This window comes from Oreochromis aureus, linkage group 13 (assembly GCF_013358895.1).
Source record: "Oreochromis aureus strain Israel breed Guangdong linkage group 13, ZZ_aureus, whole genome shotgun sequence".
Taxonomy (NCBI): domain Eukaryota; kingdom Metazoa; phylum Chordata; class Actinopteri; order Cichliformes; family Cichlidae; genus Oreochromis; species Oreochromis aureus.
In genome coordinates, this window is record NC_052954.1 from 354549 (window position 1) to 373202 (window position 18654).

Genomic DNA, 18654 nt, shown 5'->3' on the forward strand with positions numbered 1-18654 from the left:
GAGCTGAGCACTAAATCAGATAAAAAGTCTGAGAAATCAGACAGAAACTCTGTGTAAGGCCCAGGTGGACGATAGATGATAACAAGTAAGACTGGTTTCTGGGCTCTGTGGGGCCGGGTGGCGCTGCTGCACTGGGCCCCGGTCCGGATGGGCCTGGGCCCCCCTTTCCCTGGTGGGTTGCAGAGTATGGGGGTGCCTACTGGAGTCAGCGGGGGAGCTGGCCCCAGGGAGGGGTCACTTGCCCCTCCCTTCCTTCCCTCCCCATCTCCAGCTGCCTCCCTCTTCCCGCTCCACCACAGTCACCCACACATGCAGGGCCTTGGGGTAGGTGTGTGTCACCAGGGTGCAGAGGAGGCATCCCCCCCCTTCTGTCCCCTTCTGGCTGCCTCTGCCTCAATTTTATCCCACAACTTAGACATTCACATTACTCACACTCTCATTACACATACATATAGGATCTTGGGGGTGGGCACGCCACACAGAATCCAAATTACCATCAGGGTGTACACCTCACCCCTGGCGTCGTTGCCCACCTCTCAATTTTAAATACACGTAGACACTGAGGGCTAGCAGGAGGGGCTATGCGCTTACCTGCTGCTCTGGCAGGTAGCTCCATGCCCTCCTGGGTTTTAAATGCACCTTAGAACACACATGCATCAACACTACATATGAGCGGGTGGAGGGAGGTTCGGAGTCTTCACACACCCCCGTTCTCTGTGGCCTGCTGGAGCGGGGGGGCTAGGAGGAGGAGTTGGCCGCCCGACTGGGGTCTGGATTGTGGGGCCTCCCTGCTGCTGCGGAGTCGGGGCGGTCTGATTCTCCCCACCGCAGGGAAAAGGGTAACACCACCTGGGTCTGGGTGCAGTTTCCCCCTCCAGGGGCAAGGGTACCTAGACCCGGTTCTTAGCGTACGCTTGGGGAGAGTGATTGTGTCTCTTTATGTCTGTCTTGGCGTTGGTTGAGTATGGAATAATTGCTTATGAGAGCATGAGGGTGGGAATGGATGTTTGTATCTGTGTGTGCCTGTATGTCTGTGTCTATATGTCAGGTTGGGTATCAGACGCCACCTCTCTGGGGACATCTCAGGCCCTCCAAGGTTTGGAGGCCTATCTCCCCCACCACTTCCCCTGCCGTGGCGGGCGCCCTCAGACATTGGTGCGTTGGTGGTTCTCTGTGTCCGGGGTGGGCGCCCAGGTACACACCGGCTCACTCCTTGGCGGCTGCTTATCGGGGCCTGGGGCCTGGGGCCTGGGACTCGCTCGGGCCACTTCGGAGGCGGGGTGCCCTCGGCCTCTCGGCCCGGGGCTCGGTCACTCAGGCACAGCTGGCTGCCGGCGGAGCTCACGGGCACGTCACTGCAACCCCCTGGCTTCTGCTCATGACTGCTGAGTGACCCCTCATCTGGGGCTCTCCTCAGCTCTTTCTGGGATAGTGCGCGGCTGCCCTCTGTTGGTCTTCCTTGGTCTCTTGTGTTCTGAGGGCCTCTGGATGTCTGGAGTTTTGATCTCCTCCATACCTGCTTCATGCCCTGGAGGACGGGGCAGTGGCCCCCCCACACCCTCTAGCAGATCATTACATGAAGGAACCTTTTAAAAAAAAAAAACAAGTGCGTCCATGCTCACAGGTGTACACACAGGTGATCACACACAAACTACACCCTTTTTGGCTCCTACCTCAAAGCACACTGTGCGCTGTCGATCTTACGTGCTGCACAATAATATTTAATATTTAGTATTTACTGTCATATTCCCATAGATCATTGTGATGTTTATTACTCTCGTTTTCTTCTGCTTGCTTTCTTCTTTCTTTCTCAACAGGTGATCCAGGTGATCGATATATGTATTTTTTTGTCTGCTTATTCTGTTGGTTTTTGGTTTTTTGCCCTTTTTCCCGTCCCTCTTCCCGCTGTTTTCTTTCCTCTTTCTTTCTCCCTTTCTTTCCCCAGTCAAGTCTGTCCCGTATTCAGCAAGTGAAAATAAAATAAACAATAAAGGTGAATCAAATCGACCATTACGGCAAGGCTGGGATGGTCCATTTGGTAAAGTAAATCCGTTGGGCATCTTTCTTCGCCTTTAGACAATAATTCTCATGGCAAAAGAACCAAACAGGACAGGTAAAAAAAAAAATAAATAAGACTGGTTTCTGAGTTTTACAGCTGGGGTGGACGAGGCTAAGCATCAGGCTTTCAAATGAATTAAAAGTCTGTCTTGGTCTTTGGTTGATTAATAGGCTGGTGTGAAAAATTGCTGCCACACCGCCCCTCGGCCTGTGCTTCGAGGTTTCTGGTAGTTAGAATGACTCGGGGTGTTGATTCATTTAAACTAACATAATCATCCTGCTGCAACCAGGTTTCTGTAAGGCAGAGTAAATCGATTTGTTGATCAATTATTAAGTCATGTACTAACAGAGACTTGGAGGAGAGAGACCTAATATTTAATAATCCACATTTCACTGTTTTACTCTTTGGTTCAGATGTGGATACTGTATTGTTCTTTCTTTGTGATTTTTATGTTTAAGTTGTTTATTGCTGGTTTTGGTTTGTTTTTTGTCTGTTTGGGAGCTGACACAGTCTCAATGGAGATGGGTTTTGGGGGGTAGCAGGAGGAGAGAAGCTGCAGAGAGGCGTGTAAGACTGCAACTCTGCTTCCTGGTCCCAACTCTGGATAGTCATATTTTGGGGGTTTAATAAATTGGTCCATATTTCTAGAAATGAGAGCTGCTCCATCCAAAGTGGGATGGATGCCGTCTCTCCTAACAAGACCAGGTTTTCTCCAGAAGGCTTGCCAATTATCTATGAAGCCCACATCGTTTCTGGGACACCACTCAGACAGCCAGCAATTTAAGGAGAACATGCGGCTAAACATGTCACTCCTGGTCTGATTGGGGAGGGACCAGAGAAAACTACAGAGTCCCACATTGTTATGGCAAAGTTACACACCGATTCAATATTGATTTTAGTGACCTCCGATTGGCGTAACGGGTGTCATTACTGCCGGCGTGAATTATGATCTTACTGTATTTACGTTTACCCTTAGCCAGCAGTTTTAAATTTCCTTCAATGTCGCCTGCTCTGGCCCCTGGAAGACAGTTGACTATGGTTGCCGGTGTCTCTAGCTTCACATGTCTGAGAACAGAATCACCAATTACCAGAGTTTGACCCCCAGCGGTGTGTCGCCGAGTGGGGAAAAACGCAGTTGAACACATGAACAGGTTGGCGGTGTACCTGGGGCTTCTGTTTAAGAATATGCTTCCTCCTCACCGTCACCCAGCCGCCCTCTTTCCCCAGCTGCTTGGGGTCTGCCGGGGAACAGCTAGCAGGGCCTACGCTATCTTCGGCTGCACCAGCTACAGGGGCCTGGCTAGCTACGGGTGAATGAAGGGTGCGGCTTGAGTCTCCAATTCAGTAATCCTGGCCTCCAGAGCTGCAAATATGCTACATTTGTTACAGGTATCATTACTGCTAAAGGAGGCCGAGGAGTAGTGTTGCAAAATCAGTTTTGCCCCAGTTCTTTTATTTGTTGAGGGATCCAGAGATGGCACCGGAACTCAGTAGTCATTTTTACTAAATCTTTATTCATCTTTATTCATCTTCATTTAAGCATGCACTTCTAGAAGGGAAGACGAGGCCGGTGTCCCTCTGCAACAATCTTCACCCCTTTGTTAGTTCCAGGCAGCTTTATAGGAGCGACCCCATCATAAAACCCCCACAGTATGCTGCAAACTCTGTGTCTGTGTGTAGCGTACCCATGTGTATGTGTGTGCACGTGAGCGACTGTGTGCGTGTACCTGTGTGTATGTGTGTGCACGTGAGCAAGTGTGCATGTGGGTGTGGGTGCGTAACAGTTAAAGCACTGTGTGTGTGTCTGTGTCTGTGACTTCCTGGGGGTCATAAAAGTAATCTCACCCAAGCTACACCAAATGCCTCTACACAACAGAGAAAACAGAGTTAACATATTACATCTTGTTGTTTTACATTTACAGATAAGGTGGAGAGTCTCCTGCAAACCTACTTCTAAGTTATAACAATTATGCGTTTTTATTAAAGGTACAAGCATCAGCATCAGCAACCCCCAACTGTAGCTTCCTGTCTGCTTTTATGACAGCAGACCCCCAGTGTCAATAAATTCCTTTCCCTCTAAACAATTACACACACTCTCAAGCCTACAGCTAAGCCAAACTGAAACACAGACCAATCCTTCCTCATTACTGTGATCTAAACAAATTTGACACATTACATTCTAATTATTTTCTTGTACTCACAGTAGCTAAACATCTGACACAATGAGCAGGAAAGTGCAGGAGGGACAGGTGAAGTAGCCATGGTGTTAACGAGTCGGCTACGAGCTAAGCTAAGCTAGCGAAACAGTACAGAGACAGTGAGTGAATACTTTGGCTATAAATTAGGTAGTGAGTACACAGAAAGGGTGCTTCAGATGAAGCACGTGAACATTATACTATGAAAAAGGAATGTATCTAAAAGATTTTAATTAAATTGCTAAGCAGATAAGCTACTCAGAAACACCACTGTGTTTGAGCAGGAACAGGAAGTGATACTCTACCACAAAGCAAGCGAACACCAAGTGACAGTTTCCAGTGTGCAGTTTGCTCACGTTGGATCCGGCTAACCTATTCTCTTGCATTTGTCTCCCAATCACCTGTCTGGATAACTCAAGTGTCTCACAGCTACCGTTTCACCAGGAGTACAAGCAATGCTGCTGGTTTGTCCAAGCCCGCAGTCCACTGTGGACCTGGCGACTCTCCACCGTTTTGATGCTCATCACTCCCAAAAGCCAGCCTGCCCACCTACTGGTTCCCCTCACAGCTATCCCGTCTACTAAGCCAAGTACGAATACTTCAATTATCTCCAAAGTCTTTGCTCACTTCCTTCCTACTAGTCATTGCTTATACTTCTCTGATGTCATCTTAAGAACATAGCAATGGAAAAATACTCTTAATGAATTGATTAAGTAAAAACAACACACACACACAGAAAGACAGATGACCCTGTTGGCGGTCTATCCTCCAAGCTCGGGTCCTCTACCAGAGGCCTGGGAGCTTGAGGGTCCTGCGCAGTATCTTAGCTGTTCCCAGGACTGCGCTCTTCTGGACAGAGATCTCTGATCTTGTTCCTGGGATCTGCTGGAGCCTCTCGCCTAGCTTGGGAGTCACCACACCTAGTGCTCCGATTACCAGAAGGACCACTGTTACCTTCACCCTCCACATTTTCTCCAGCTCTTCTCTGAGCCCTTGGTATTTCTCGAGGTTTTTGTGTTCCTTCTTCCTGATGTTGCTGTCATTCGGTATCACTACATCGATCACTACGGCCATCTTCTCCTGTTTGTCTACCACCACTATGTCCACTATGTACTCGGCACAGATGTTTCTGTACACTATGTCGGCCACTTGGTTATGGCGTTCCATGTATGTCCTGCCTGCTAGCATCTTGCACCCTGCTGTTATGTGCTGGATTGTCTCAGGGACATCTTTACACAGCCTGGGGTCTTGCCTGGTGTGATAGACCCCAGCTTCTAAGGATCTTGTGCTCAGAGCTTGTTCCTGTGCTGCTACATATATATATATATATATATAGATAGATAGATATATAGATATGTATATATATATATATATATAATGATCTCACTGAGGGGGTTCAGGCCTATGCAGAACAGCAGTGGGGACAGAGCATCTCCTTGGTAGATCCCGCACTTGATGGTGACTTGTGCTATGGGCTTGGAGTTGGCCTCTAGTGTTGTACGCCACATCCCCATTGAGTTCCTGATGAAGGCTCTCAGGGTCCTGTTGATCTTGTACAATTCTAGGCATTCCAGTATCCAGCTGTGGGGCATTGAGTCATAGGCCTTCTTGTAATCAATCCAGGCAGTGCACAGGTTGGTCAGTCTGGTCTTGCAGTCTCGGCTGACTGTTCTGTCTACCAGTAGCTGGTGTTTTGCGCCTCTGGTATTCTTCCCCATCCCTTTCTGTGCCCCGCTATACTACCAGGCTACACAGCAATGACATCGGGATGTCATTCGGGCTGGAGAAGTGTAGTCGGATAATAACAAAGAGAGGGAAGGTAGTCAGAACTGAGGGGATTGAACTACCAGAAGGCAACATTGCAGACATAGAGGACAGTTACAAGTACCTGGGGATCCCGCAGGTGAATGGGAACCATGAAGAGGCCGCTAGGAAAGCTGCAACCACCAAGTACCTGCAGAGGGTCAGGCAAGTCCTGAGGAGTCAGCTGAACGGTAAGAACAAGATCCGGGCCATCAACACCTATCAGGTGTCCTGCTGGGGTAATAGGCTGGCCAAAGGAGGAGATAGAAGCCACTGACATAAAGACAAGAAAGCTCCTTCATGGAGGGTTTCACCCCAAGTCCAGCACCCTGAGGCTGTACGCTAAGCGGAAGGAAGGGGGCGGGGACTGGTGAGTATCTATCACACCAGGCAAGACCCCAGGTGCAGGCTGTGTAAAGATGCCCCAGAGCAGGGGTGGGTTTTTATAATTGACTTATCGATTAAAATCGATTCTGGCTTGGATAACGTAAAATCGATTCATTAAAATCCTGAATCGATTTTTTAATATAAATTTATTTTGCCCGAAATGCCAGAATCTCAGGTGAAATCTCACAAAATTTCAACAACCACCAAACAGCTAAGACAGTAAATGAGAGCAGGAACAAAGACGTAAACACACAGCACAACACGCGGATCAGAATCAGTGAGATGTTGCCTTTCTCACGGTCGGGATTGAAAGCCGACAGCTCGCTGATTCTGATCTGTCGGCGGGTCCGCGCTTTGTGTTCACGCCCTTTTTGCGCTGATTCTAAAGCTGTTAGTTTGATCTCTCTCCAAACAATATTGACCAAACCAGCAGCAAAAGAAGATCCAAACTACGCTTCACATAAACAACAACAACTCTGACTTTTACTGTTTTGCTTCCACCACGATGCACAGCTCTCTCTCTCTCTCTCTGTCTGTACTTCAAGAACAGTTTCCCGTCTAAAAATCTGTTTTCTGCATTATTCGCTTGCTTGTTACGCACAAATCTACCGTTGTTTACAGCGCTGTCGCCGCTGTTTTTTGTCCATTTTACATTCTTCCGAAAAGAAAACCTAATTTCTGCTGTTCAATACTGAACCAATTTAAACTTTTTAAAATTATGCAAAATGCAAAACGCTTAACCGTGTCTCTAATAAAACCGCTGTAACGTCAGAGGTAATGTTCATATGTTGATTAATTGTTTTCTTTCGTTTTTGATGTACTGCAGAATATTTTTATAAAATCCCAGGCCAGGAAAACCACCTTCATGTTTTTCTGTGTTTTATCTTCAGCTACTTTGACACAAAGGCCTCTGCTGTGACGCTCACACCTTTGATAAAGTCTTGCGTGTGTCAGCTTCCTTTTTATTGATACAAAAATATGTAAATGTACTGATCTGAATTATAATATTTCTGACTGTCAAAATTTCCCAGATTTAAATCGAATTGAATCGAATCGAATTAAATCGAATAGTGGATCGAATCGATTCGGGACCTTGTGAATCGGAATTGAATCGATTCTAGAAATCAGTGATGATACCCAGCCCTACCCCAGAGACAATCCAGCACATAACAGCAGGGTGCAAGATGCTAGCAGGCAAGGCATACATGGAACGCCATAACCAAGTGGCCGGCATAGTGTACAGGAACATCTGTGCCGAGTATAACCTGGAAGTCCCGAGGTCAAAATGGGAGATGCCCCCAAGGGTGATGGAGAATGACCAAGCTAAGATCCTGTGGGACTTCCAGATACAGACGGACAAAATGGTGGTGGCTAACCAACCGGACATAGTGGTGGTAGACAAACAGGAGAAGACGGCCGTAGTGATCGATGTAGCGGTTCCGAATGACAGCAACATCAGGAAGAAGGAACACGAGAAGCTGGAGAAATACCAAGGGCTCAGAGAAGAGCTCGAGAGGATGTGGAGGGTGAAGGCAACGGTGGTCCCCGTGGTAATCGGAGCACTAGGTGCGGTGACTCCCAAGCTAGGCGAGTGGCTCCAGCAGATCCCGGGAACAACATCGGAGATCTCTGTCCAGAAGAGCGCAGTCCTGGGAACAGCTAAGATACTGCGCAGGACCCTCAAGCTCCCAGGCCTCTGGTAGAGGACCCGAGCTTGAAGGATAAACCGCCCGCAGGGGCGTGCTGGGTGTTTGTTTTTTTTATATTTATATGTACATATATACACATACACACATATATATATGGCAGCACTGAACACCTGTCCCACCTCCACACCTCCAACACTCCTCCCCCACCATCTATGTGGCTTCCACCACACTGGGAGCAGCACCCATAGCAGCAGGGATCTGAGGATTGATTGATTGATTGATTGATTGATTGATTGATTGATTGATTATACTTTATTCATCCCGAGGGAAATTGGGATGAATAAAGTATTCATCCCTGAGATGAAGCAGGGAGAAATGAGCTAGTGGGGTCTTCCTTGTAAATGCTCTGCAGCTGGTGGCTGCACTAGAGGGGAGCAGAGGAGGCTCCTTGTCAGGGACAGAACGGGCCACTCTGCCATTTGGTCCTCTGACAGTGCAACTGTCACCTCATTGCTCATCCATAATCATTTTGAGGATATCTCTGAAAGTGGACGCAAAGGTTTTATGGATTGATGTATCCAAATTTGAAATTTTTGGTTATATATGTGTAGCGAACCCCCCCGAATGAAGGATGACACTTTACTGATGAAGTTTTGAAGGTTTAATGGCAGTAAACCATCAATCTCACCGTAAGAGCTGGGGATGTATACATAGAAACAACGTGTAAGCAAAAAAAATCCACACTCTTACAATCGTAAACATTATAACATAAAGTACGTTCAACGTAACATTTAACAAATGTAGCCTCTGTCACAAAAACACCTAAACATGTCCTTATTTATATCATAACCATACCTTGTGCCTCTATCAAGGGGGCTGCTAATAACAAAAGAACTCTCCATATGCTCCGTTACACCATGACATTTCAAACTCCCGCGACTGCTGCTGAAAACTGCGCCAAAAACAGTCTTACAGGAAATCGTCCCATCAAAATAAAAGCTTCTACACCCAAACAGGAAGTTAGTAGTAGAAAACAACGATGAGTGTCAAAATAAGGTGCAAGGAACTAAATAAAGGCATTTAGGGTTATTTACACTCCCACCAAAATTATGAATAATTGGTTTACATAAGAGCCACTATGAATAGTTTTCCCCAAACAAAATAACCCATGTAGGAGTTACCTTAACAACTCTCTAACAACAACACAAGTTTTTGTACTGGACGCTCCACAACTGATAGTTTAGTAGAGCGTTGACCTTTGTTATTGAGTCTCTTTTCTCCAAGTGAGATCTTTACCCTTCGCACAAGTCCATCTTTCCCACTGACAGTCTCTACAACTCTTGCAAGTCTCCATTCCCCTCTGGGTGCCAGTTCATCCATTTCCAACACAACATCACCTACTTTTAGATTCCTCGTTGGTGAGTGCCACTTTTGCCTTGAAATGATGTTGTGAATGTATTCTCGTCTCCAGCGGCTCCAGAACTGCTCTGCAAGGAACTGCACGCGGCGCCACCTCTTCCTGCTGTACAGGTCCTCATTTGAAAAGGCACCAGGTGGGGGAAACGGTGCATTGGATTTCATGTGCAGCAGATGATTGGGCGTGAGCGGTTCTAGGCTGTCGGGGCTGTTCAAGTTATCTATAGTCAGGGGTCTGCTATTGACTATAGCCATGGCTTCGTAGAATAAGGTCCATAATGAAGCATCATTGAGTCTGTCATGAGCCAGTGACAGAGTGGTATTCAGCACACTTCTGACAGTCTTTATCTGACATTCCCACACTCCCCCCGCGTGACTAGCGTGGAGTGCGTTCATCACAAAGTCACATTGTTTTTCAAACAAGTATGTATTTAGTCTCTGAGTGTTTAGCTCATTTAAAGCTGCTTTAAACTCATTCTGAGCACCAACAAAGTTCGTTCCCTGGTCACACTGGATGTGTCGAACTGCACCTCTGATTGAAATGAAACATCTTAATGCGTTAATAAATGCATCAGTAGACAAGTCCTCTAAGAACTTGATGTGAATGGCACGAGAACAAAAGCAAGTAAATAGGAGTCCATACCGTTTGTGTTGTTTTCTTCCCTCTGTTGTCACAAATGGACCAAAACAGTCCATGCCGCAGTGTGAAGGGAGGAGAGGGCTCTAAGCATTGTGGAGGTAGGTCACTCATCCTTTGACCCTCTGGAGCTTTGCGGAGTCTGTGGCAGATCACACATTGTCGGATGAATGAGGCAACTGTTTTACTCATTCCAGGAATCCAGTAGCCACTGGATCTGATTTCATTTATGGTGAATCCCTTTCCTTGGTGTTTTACTTTGTCATGACAGTGAGATATTATGAGTTTGGCTGCATAATGTTCTTTTGGGATCACGATCGGGTGTTTGAAGGTGTCACTCGTTGCATGCTGGAGTCTCCCTCCCACCTTGAGGAGACCATCTGTATCTATGAAAATGTCCAGTTTAAACAGTTTGTTATGATGTGGGAGCTGTTCTCCTTTCTTCAGCAGTTTTATTTCCTGTTTATACGTTTGACTTTGTACATGTCGAATGATCACAAGTTCAGCATTTTTCTGCTCACTCACTGTAGCTGATGCATTTGACTTGATGTGTCTAGCCCTTCTTATGAGATGTGCTACAGCCTTAATTGCTTTAGACCAGGAGGAGAACTTACTTAGACGTTCAGCAAGACTTACAGTGTCTGTGACTTTAGTTAACATTGTCTGTACCTTTCTGACTTCTGGATCTCCTATGGTCAGATCCAGTTCGACAGGTTGTGAACTGGACCCCAAAAGGCGGGGCCAGTGAACCAGATAGACTTATCTAACTCATTGACAGTTACACCTCTCGAAGCACTGTCAGCTGGATTCAGTTCTGATGGCACGTAAAACCATTGCTGAGGGCTTGCACTTTCCCTGATCTTCTGGACCCTGTTAGCTACAAAGGTGTGGAAACGACGTGCATCATTGTTTATGTAGCCCAGCACCACCTTTGAATCAGTCCAGAAATACTCCTTTGCACCATAACACAGTTCTTCCCGTAACATGTTGCTGACTGAGACTGAAACTACAGCTGCTGTTAGTTCAAGTCTGGGGATTGTGGTCAGTTTAGTTGGAGAAACTCGAGCCTTTGCTATTACCAGAGAGCAGTGAATTTCCCCTTAGGGTTTTTTGCCCTCAGATAGCTACATTGTCCATAGCCACTTGAGCTCGCATCTGAAAAGTGGTGCAACTCTGTTTCTTTAGTTTCACCAAAGTTAGCAGGCAGGTAACAGCGAGGTATGTTTAGCTTGTCTAGATTTACAAAGTCACTTTGCCAACTCACCCACCTTGGCTTGAGTACATTAGGTATTGGGTCGTCCCACCCGACACCATGCTGACACATTTCTTGCAAGATTTTCTTTCCATTCAGCACATATGGCGCTAAAAATCCAAGTGGGTCGTAGATCGACGCGACGGTGGATAGAATGCCTCTGCGTGTGGCTGGCTGGACGTTCAGTGTGTTGTCAAATTTGAAACAGTCCTTTTCAATGTTCCACTGGATGCCTAGTGCTCTTTCTTGTGGCATGTCTTTGAATGTCAAGTCTCTTATGTTAATGTTTACAGCGCACTCTGATGCAGGTATACTTTGCAAAACAGTGTGATGGTTAGAAACAAACTTGTGGAGACGCAGGTTACCTTTGCTGCAGATTTCTCTGGCTTCTTGTGCCAACTGTATTGCTTCTTTCACTGTGTTTGTGCTCGTAACTCTATCATCGACGTAAAAGTCTTTCTCTATGAACTGTGAACCTGCTGGGTGTGAGTGGCAGTGCTCTTTGGCTAAGTACTTCAGTCCATAATTTGCACAGCCTGGAGATGATGCTGCACCAAAAAGGTGCACCTTCATTCTGTATGTTTGAGGTTGTGTGCTTGTATCACCGTTTTTCCACCAGAGGAAACGTAGATAGTCCCGGTCCCTCTCACTGACGTGAAACTGGTGGAACATCTTTTCTATATCGCACATTAAGGCAATAGGATGTTGCCGGAATCTCAAGAGAATGCCAGTCAGATTGTTTATTAAGTCTGGCCCTTGGAGGAGATGATCATTGAGACTAGTTCCATTGTGTTTGGCTGAACAGTCAAATACGACACGCAGTTTTGTGGGCTTTTTGGGGTGGTAAATCCCATGATGGGGGATGTACCATTGTTCACCTTGTATTCCTTCATTGTGTACTTCTTCCACGTCTCCTCTTTCAATTATGTCGTTCATGTATGCAACATAATCATTTTTGTAGTTCTAATCCTTGTTCAACCTTCTCCTTAAGTGTTCCAGTCTGATCTCTGCAAGTCTTTTGTTGTCTGGTAAGTTTGGCCTTTGCTTGAATGGAAGAGGCATCTCGCAGTGTCCTTGTTCATTTTTCTTTATCCCTTCCTTAAGTTTTTCCAGAAAACGAGAGATCCTCTTATGAGACCGTTTTTCACATGCCTTTGTGTCCTTGAAATCTGATTCAAGAACATTGATCACGTCCATTGGTGTTACAGCAGGCATTTCCTTTACCATGACTCTATGGCACAGACTTGCTTCAGTTTCATTTGGCTCTGATGTAGAGCCACCAACAATGCTCCACCCTAGATCTGTCTGTATTGCAAATGGCTCATTGTCCTTTCCGAGTAGAACCTGTTTTGGAGCTAGAGTTCTGGGACAGTTAAATCCAATGAGCAGTCCAACATCACAACTCAGGAGAGGAGGTATCTGATCAACGATCTCTGACAGATGGGGCCATTGTTTTGCAGTTTCATTTGTGGGTATGTTGTCATAGTTAAATGGAATGTAGTCCTTTGTGTAGGAGGGTGGAAGGTCAATGTGGACATCTGAATTATAACCTCTCACACGTAACCCTGCTACTCTCTGACTTTTGACTGTCATGTGAACTCCCAGCATCGTGGTTAGTTTTAGCTTAACTGGATGGGATACTGCTTGTAACTGGTTAGTTACCTCCTCACTGACAAATGTGTTGTCACTTTGTGTGTCTAATAACGCGTACACAAGCTGCTCTTTAGATGGACTCTGGGTAGAGGAAACCCACACAGGAACAATCATGGAGGTACTACCTGATTGACCCACCTTAGTAACATTCAGAGCTGTGGCTGCCATGGTGTCATTTTCCGTGGTTGAAGCGACGTTTATAGAGCTCTGAGGCCTTTCGTTTGCCATGTGACTCTCATTGTGCAAACAGGTGGGGTGTCATCCTTTGCAAGTGTTACATTTGTGGCGATGACTACAGTCTCTGGCATTGTGGCCCACCTTTAAGCAGCCGTACCACAGTTTATTGTCCTTCACAAATGTCCGTTTGTGGTCTAGTGACTTTTCTGAGAAGCTTGGGCACTTTGACAACTGATGACTTTCATCTTTGCAGAACATGCAGGCCACCTTTATCCTTGTGTCACTTGACTTAGTTTTTTCTCCTTGTACTGTGGCTTGTATTGTAAAGACTTGAGTCACAGATCTGTTTGGTTTGGTCTCTCTTGTGTATCTTTTCTCCAAGGATGAGCTGCATGAATGGAGTGCATATGAAGAAGTCACAGGATTACATGCAATTTCTGCCTCGAGTGCTACAAACTCTGCAAAATCCTTGAAAGAGGGAAAGTCTTTGCCTTTCATGAGAGCAACTGTGACTTGACGATTCCAACGTGTTGTGAGCCATTCTGGAACCTTTTGCAATAACTTTTGGTTTTCCTCACAGTCACTTAGTATCTCTAAGCCCTTTAAATGTGGTGTTGCTTGCAGACAGGTTGTGAGAAAATCAGAAAAGGCCCGTAGACCTTCTGCATCTTTTGAGTGGATTTTAGGCCACTTTGACAATTTGTCTCTGAATGCCTTTTGAACAACAAATGGCTGACCGTAGCGTTGGTCAAGTCTTTTCCATGCATCTTTGTATGCCTCTTCATCACTGCGGTAGAATGTGCCCTCAAGACACTTAAGAGCAGGACCAGTGATATACCTTTTTAACAAATGCAGTTTTTCAGCTGGAGATATACCTTTGTGGCCCACCAGTGAGATGAAGGAAGCCTTCCATTCAATGTAGGTGATGGGATCTGCGCTGAACACAACGGGCACTGGCACTGGAATTCTGTTTACTGCTATGCTGTCTTGAATAGCTTTAGCCAGCTGGAATACATCTGTGGGAGGCGATGGAGTGACAATTTGCGAGTGCAGTTGTTGTAGAGGATTATTGACAGGGATGGATGCATATTTTTCCACATGTGGGTGATATGAACCTGTAGAGAGCTCTGAGGCTGGTTGTGCAAAGCTTTGGTTGATAACAGACATCCCATTGCTCTGTAACATTAACTGACTGTCCATATCAACTTTAAATTCCTTGTCATAAATCTCTAATTTTGCACGTGCTGCTTGCCTTTCCTTTTCTGCTTGTAAACGCTCTAATTCAGACTTTTGTGCATCCAATTCCCTCCTGTGTTTCTCTTCCATTTCTCTTATTTTTTGTTTTTGTTTTATTTCCTCTTGTGTGATTTTATACTGAGCTTCTTTTGCAGCTAATTCTGCAACAGCATCGATTCTTTTGGCTGCAATGCTTGCTTCAGATTGGTAACTTGACTGTGATGCAGTACCAAATATGGACTTAGCATGTTCATAAGCTAAGAGCTGATGGAGGCGCTGCCTTTCTCTATCTGCATCATACTCATCTATAGCTGCTAAACGCTCAGATATGATTTTCATAATGTCCTTTGTCACTGATTCACAAGAGTCCATTTTGCGCCTTATGACATGGGATGGTTCATTACGCTCTCTGTATTCACTGTATGCTTTCATCATGTCATTTACTGTCCTTTCAATATCATCAGCCATTTCTGCTAACCGTGAATCTGATAAATCACTTTTCAGGTCTTCTCTGTATACTCTGACCTGGCCTTTCCAATGTTCATAAATGGTTAGCAGTTTCTTCTCTCTTTTATTCTGTTCATCCCTTTGATATAAGAGCATTTTCTCTGTGGGCACACTGGGCCGTTCTGATCGCCTTGGGAGCGTTTCATTAGCTGTTTCATCGGCTTCGCATGTCAATTCCTTTCGTTGTTCCTTTTGGTTTATCTGATCTCCTTCTATATTTTCCATTTTGAGAGCAATTGATTGTTACCGGACCGTTGCTGTAGCTTGCTGCTCCGCACCGTTCCGTTACCATTCCGATTGCAGGAAGCTCTCTCTCTCGCTTCTCCCGGAGGTAAGCTCTTACTGCTCCCGGAGGCAAGCTCTTACTATAGCGAACCCCCCCGAATGAAGGATGACACTTTACTGATGAAGTTTTGAAGGTTTAATGGCAGTAAACCATCAATCTCACCGTAAGAGCTGGGGATGTATACATAGAAACAACGTGTAAGCAAAAAAAATCCACACTCTTACAATCGTAAACATTATAACATAAAGTACGTTCAACGTAACATTTAACAAATGTAGCCTCTGTCACAAAAACACCTAAACATGTCCTTATTTATATCATAACCATACCTTGTGCCTCTATCAAGGGGGCTGCTAATAACAAAAGAAATCTCCATATGCTCCGTTACACCATGACATTTCAAACTCCCGCGACTGCTGCTGAAAACTGCGCCAAAAACAGTCTTACAGGAAATCGTCCCATCAAAATAAAAGCTTCTACACCCAAACAGGAAGTTAGTAGTAGAAAACAACAATGAGTGTCAAAATAAGGTGCAAGGAACTAAATAAAGGCATTTAGGGTTATTTACAATTTGTATGTATGTATGTATAGAGCACATCAGGACAGAGGTACAATCTGTCTATCTATCTGTAAAACACACTGGAGGTTATGTTGTGGTGGGATCATCCTTATTTCCATCCCATTGAACATGATCACCGTAAAAATAAAAAAAATTCATCAACTGAAATGTAAAAAAAAAATCTGTGCAAACAACCACAGTAATGTGTAAGAATCTGACAGAGTGGGAGACACATGTTCTGAACCTTTTAGTTCAGGTTTAATGTACAAGAAAAACAGTTATTTCCAATCATGCGAGGGAAGGAGAGAGTTGCAGGATGTACCACTAACACAGCGTTTAGCAGCAGAAAATGAAATCTACAGGGCACACTGCAAACTGCCTTCATTACTGATTCCCCTACACTGTTTGCTGACAAGCGGAGAGAACACTACATCCTCTGTAAAAACCTGAGAGGGTCTCATTTATCTGGTAGGTGAGGTAACCACTGTTAGGTACATTTGTGTCATAGAAATACATAAATTAGCATAACTGCAATTTGCTTGCAGTCTTATGCAGCTTTGCAGGCATATCCAAGCTGGAAACCAAAGACTCAATGCCTCCATCTGTGCAATCATCAAGGGACCAAAACGCAGTTCTTCTGTCTCCTACTACCTGCACTGGGTCGAGGATTGGCTCATTGACCTCTGAAGAAGCAAGACATACTGGCAATTCCACACGATTTAATACTCAGGGCTGTCAGTAGCAAGCGGAAGAGCCATACACAGCCACAAACGCCTGGCACCTTGTACTCATGCTGGTCACTAGCTTGGTCACACACTGCAGTGTGATAGCATCCCATTCTTCAACTAGCATTTGGCCCAATTCACTTATTGTGTTTGTGTTAATCACTTTAGCACAAACAACACGCCTAGACTAATCACAAAGGGTTCAGTGGGGTTGTGGTCGGGACTGCAGGCAGTCCTATCCACTCCCAAATTCTGGAGGTAGCCTCTGACAACCCCCACTCTGTGGACCGAGGGTTTGTCATCCTTTGGGACAGAGTTTGGGCCCAGGCTGTGGAGATATGGCACTGCCAGTGGGAGCAGAGTGTCATCTTGATATCTCCAATGATGTGTGAGTACAAGAAAATAATTATTATAATATGATGTGTTAAATTTGTTTAGATCAGAGGAATAAGGAAGGATTTGTGTGCGTTTCAGTTCGGCTTAGCTGTAGGCCTGAGTGTGTGTAATTGTTTAGAGGGAAAGGAATTTATGGACACTGGGGGTCTGCTGTCATAAAAGGAGACAGGAAGCTACAGTTGGGGGTTGCTGATGCTGATGCTTGTACCTTTAATAAAAACTCATAATTGTTATAACTTAGAAGTAGGTTTGCAGGAGACTCTCCACCTTAAATGTAAATGTAAGACAGCAAGAGGCCATTGGCCCAGTGGATGCAGAGTGGGAGTCTCAGTGTTTGTAATATGTTAACTCTGTTTTCAATGTTGTCTAAAGGAATTTGGTGTCGCTTGGGTGAGGAGATTACTTTTATGACCGGCAGGAAGTCACATACACAGAGACACACACAGTGCTTTGACTGTTACGATGCACCCACACCTACATGCACACTCACTCACGTGCACTTACATAGACATACGGGTACGCGCACACACAGGCACTCACATGCTCGTGCATACACACACAGACACAGAGTTTGCAGCACACCATGGGGGTTTTATGATGGGGTCGCTTCCATAAAGCTGACTGTAACAAACCAAGAGGTGGAGATTTTGCAGAGGGACACCGGCCTTGCACGTCTTCCCTTCTAGAAGGTGCATGCTTAAATGAAGATGAATAAAGATGAATAAAGGTTTTGTGAGATAACTACTGAGTCCGGTGCTGTTTCTGGATGCTCGAGGAATAAAAAGAACCGGGGTGAAACTGATTTCGCAACAGATGGCAAGCAGTGATGTAGATGCTCCAACATACTAATACACACACACACATATGTTTGTGTGTGTGTGTGTTTAATGGACCACGATAAAGTCATCACATAGATATTTGTGCATATATATAAATGTGGCTCACCTCACAATGTTAAGCACTGAGTGATCATCCATCCATCCACTCCAGCTCTCATATGACAAGAGGCAGGTACACAATGGACAGGTCGCCAGTCAGTTGCAGGGCACACACCTTCTTATCTTTCAGATCTGCTTTTACCACATGAACCCTCGCGGACCCTGAGGTCCTCTGGTACTGGCCTTTTGATTGTCCCTAAAGTCAGGACACATACTCACGGAGAGGCAGCTTTTCAGTGTTATGGTCCTCGTCTGTGGAACAGCCTGCTGGAGGAGCTCAGGGCCGCAGAGAACGTACATGTTTTTAAGAACAGGCTCAAGACCCACCTTTTTAATTTAGCTTTTAACTAACGTTTATTTATTTTATGCTTATTTATTCTAACCTGTTATTCTATTTATATTATTAATTTAGTTTTTACCTAATATTTATTGATTTTATTCTTATTCATTTTTTATCTTCTTACTCTGTTTATACTTATATTTATATTGTATCCCACTCTTATTTATTTTATCTCTTTATCCTGTTTATATTCTTATTAGGTTATATCTCCAGTGTTTCCTCGGAGGGGGCTCTCTGCACCGGGGCTGTGATCGACTGTGGCTGCTGGGGCTCTGTGGGTCTTCTCAGCCTGGCTGGGGGGCTTCTTTGCCTCCCTCCTGCTGCGTGCCCAGCCTGGAGGCTGCGGTCTGTGACCGGCTCCCGGTGCAGACGGCTTCCTGTGATAGTGTTTCCTCACTTGGCTAATGCGTACCCAGCTTAATATCATTCTTTAAGTGTG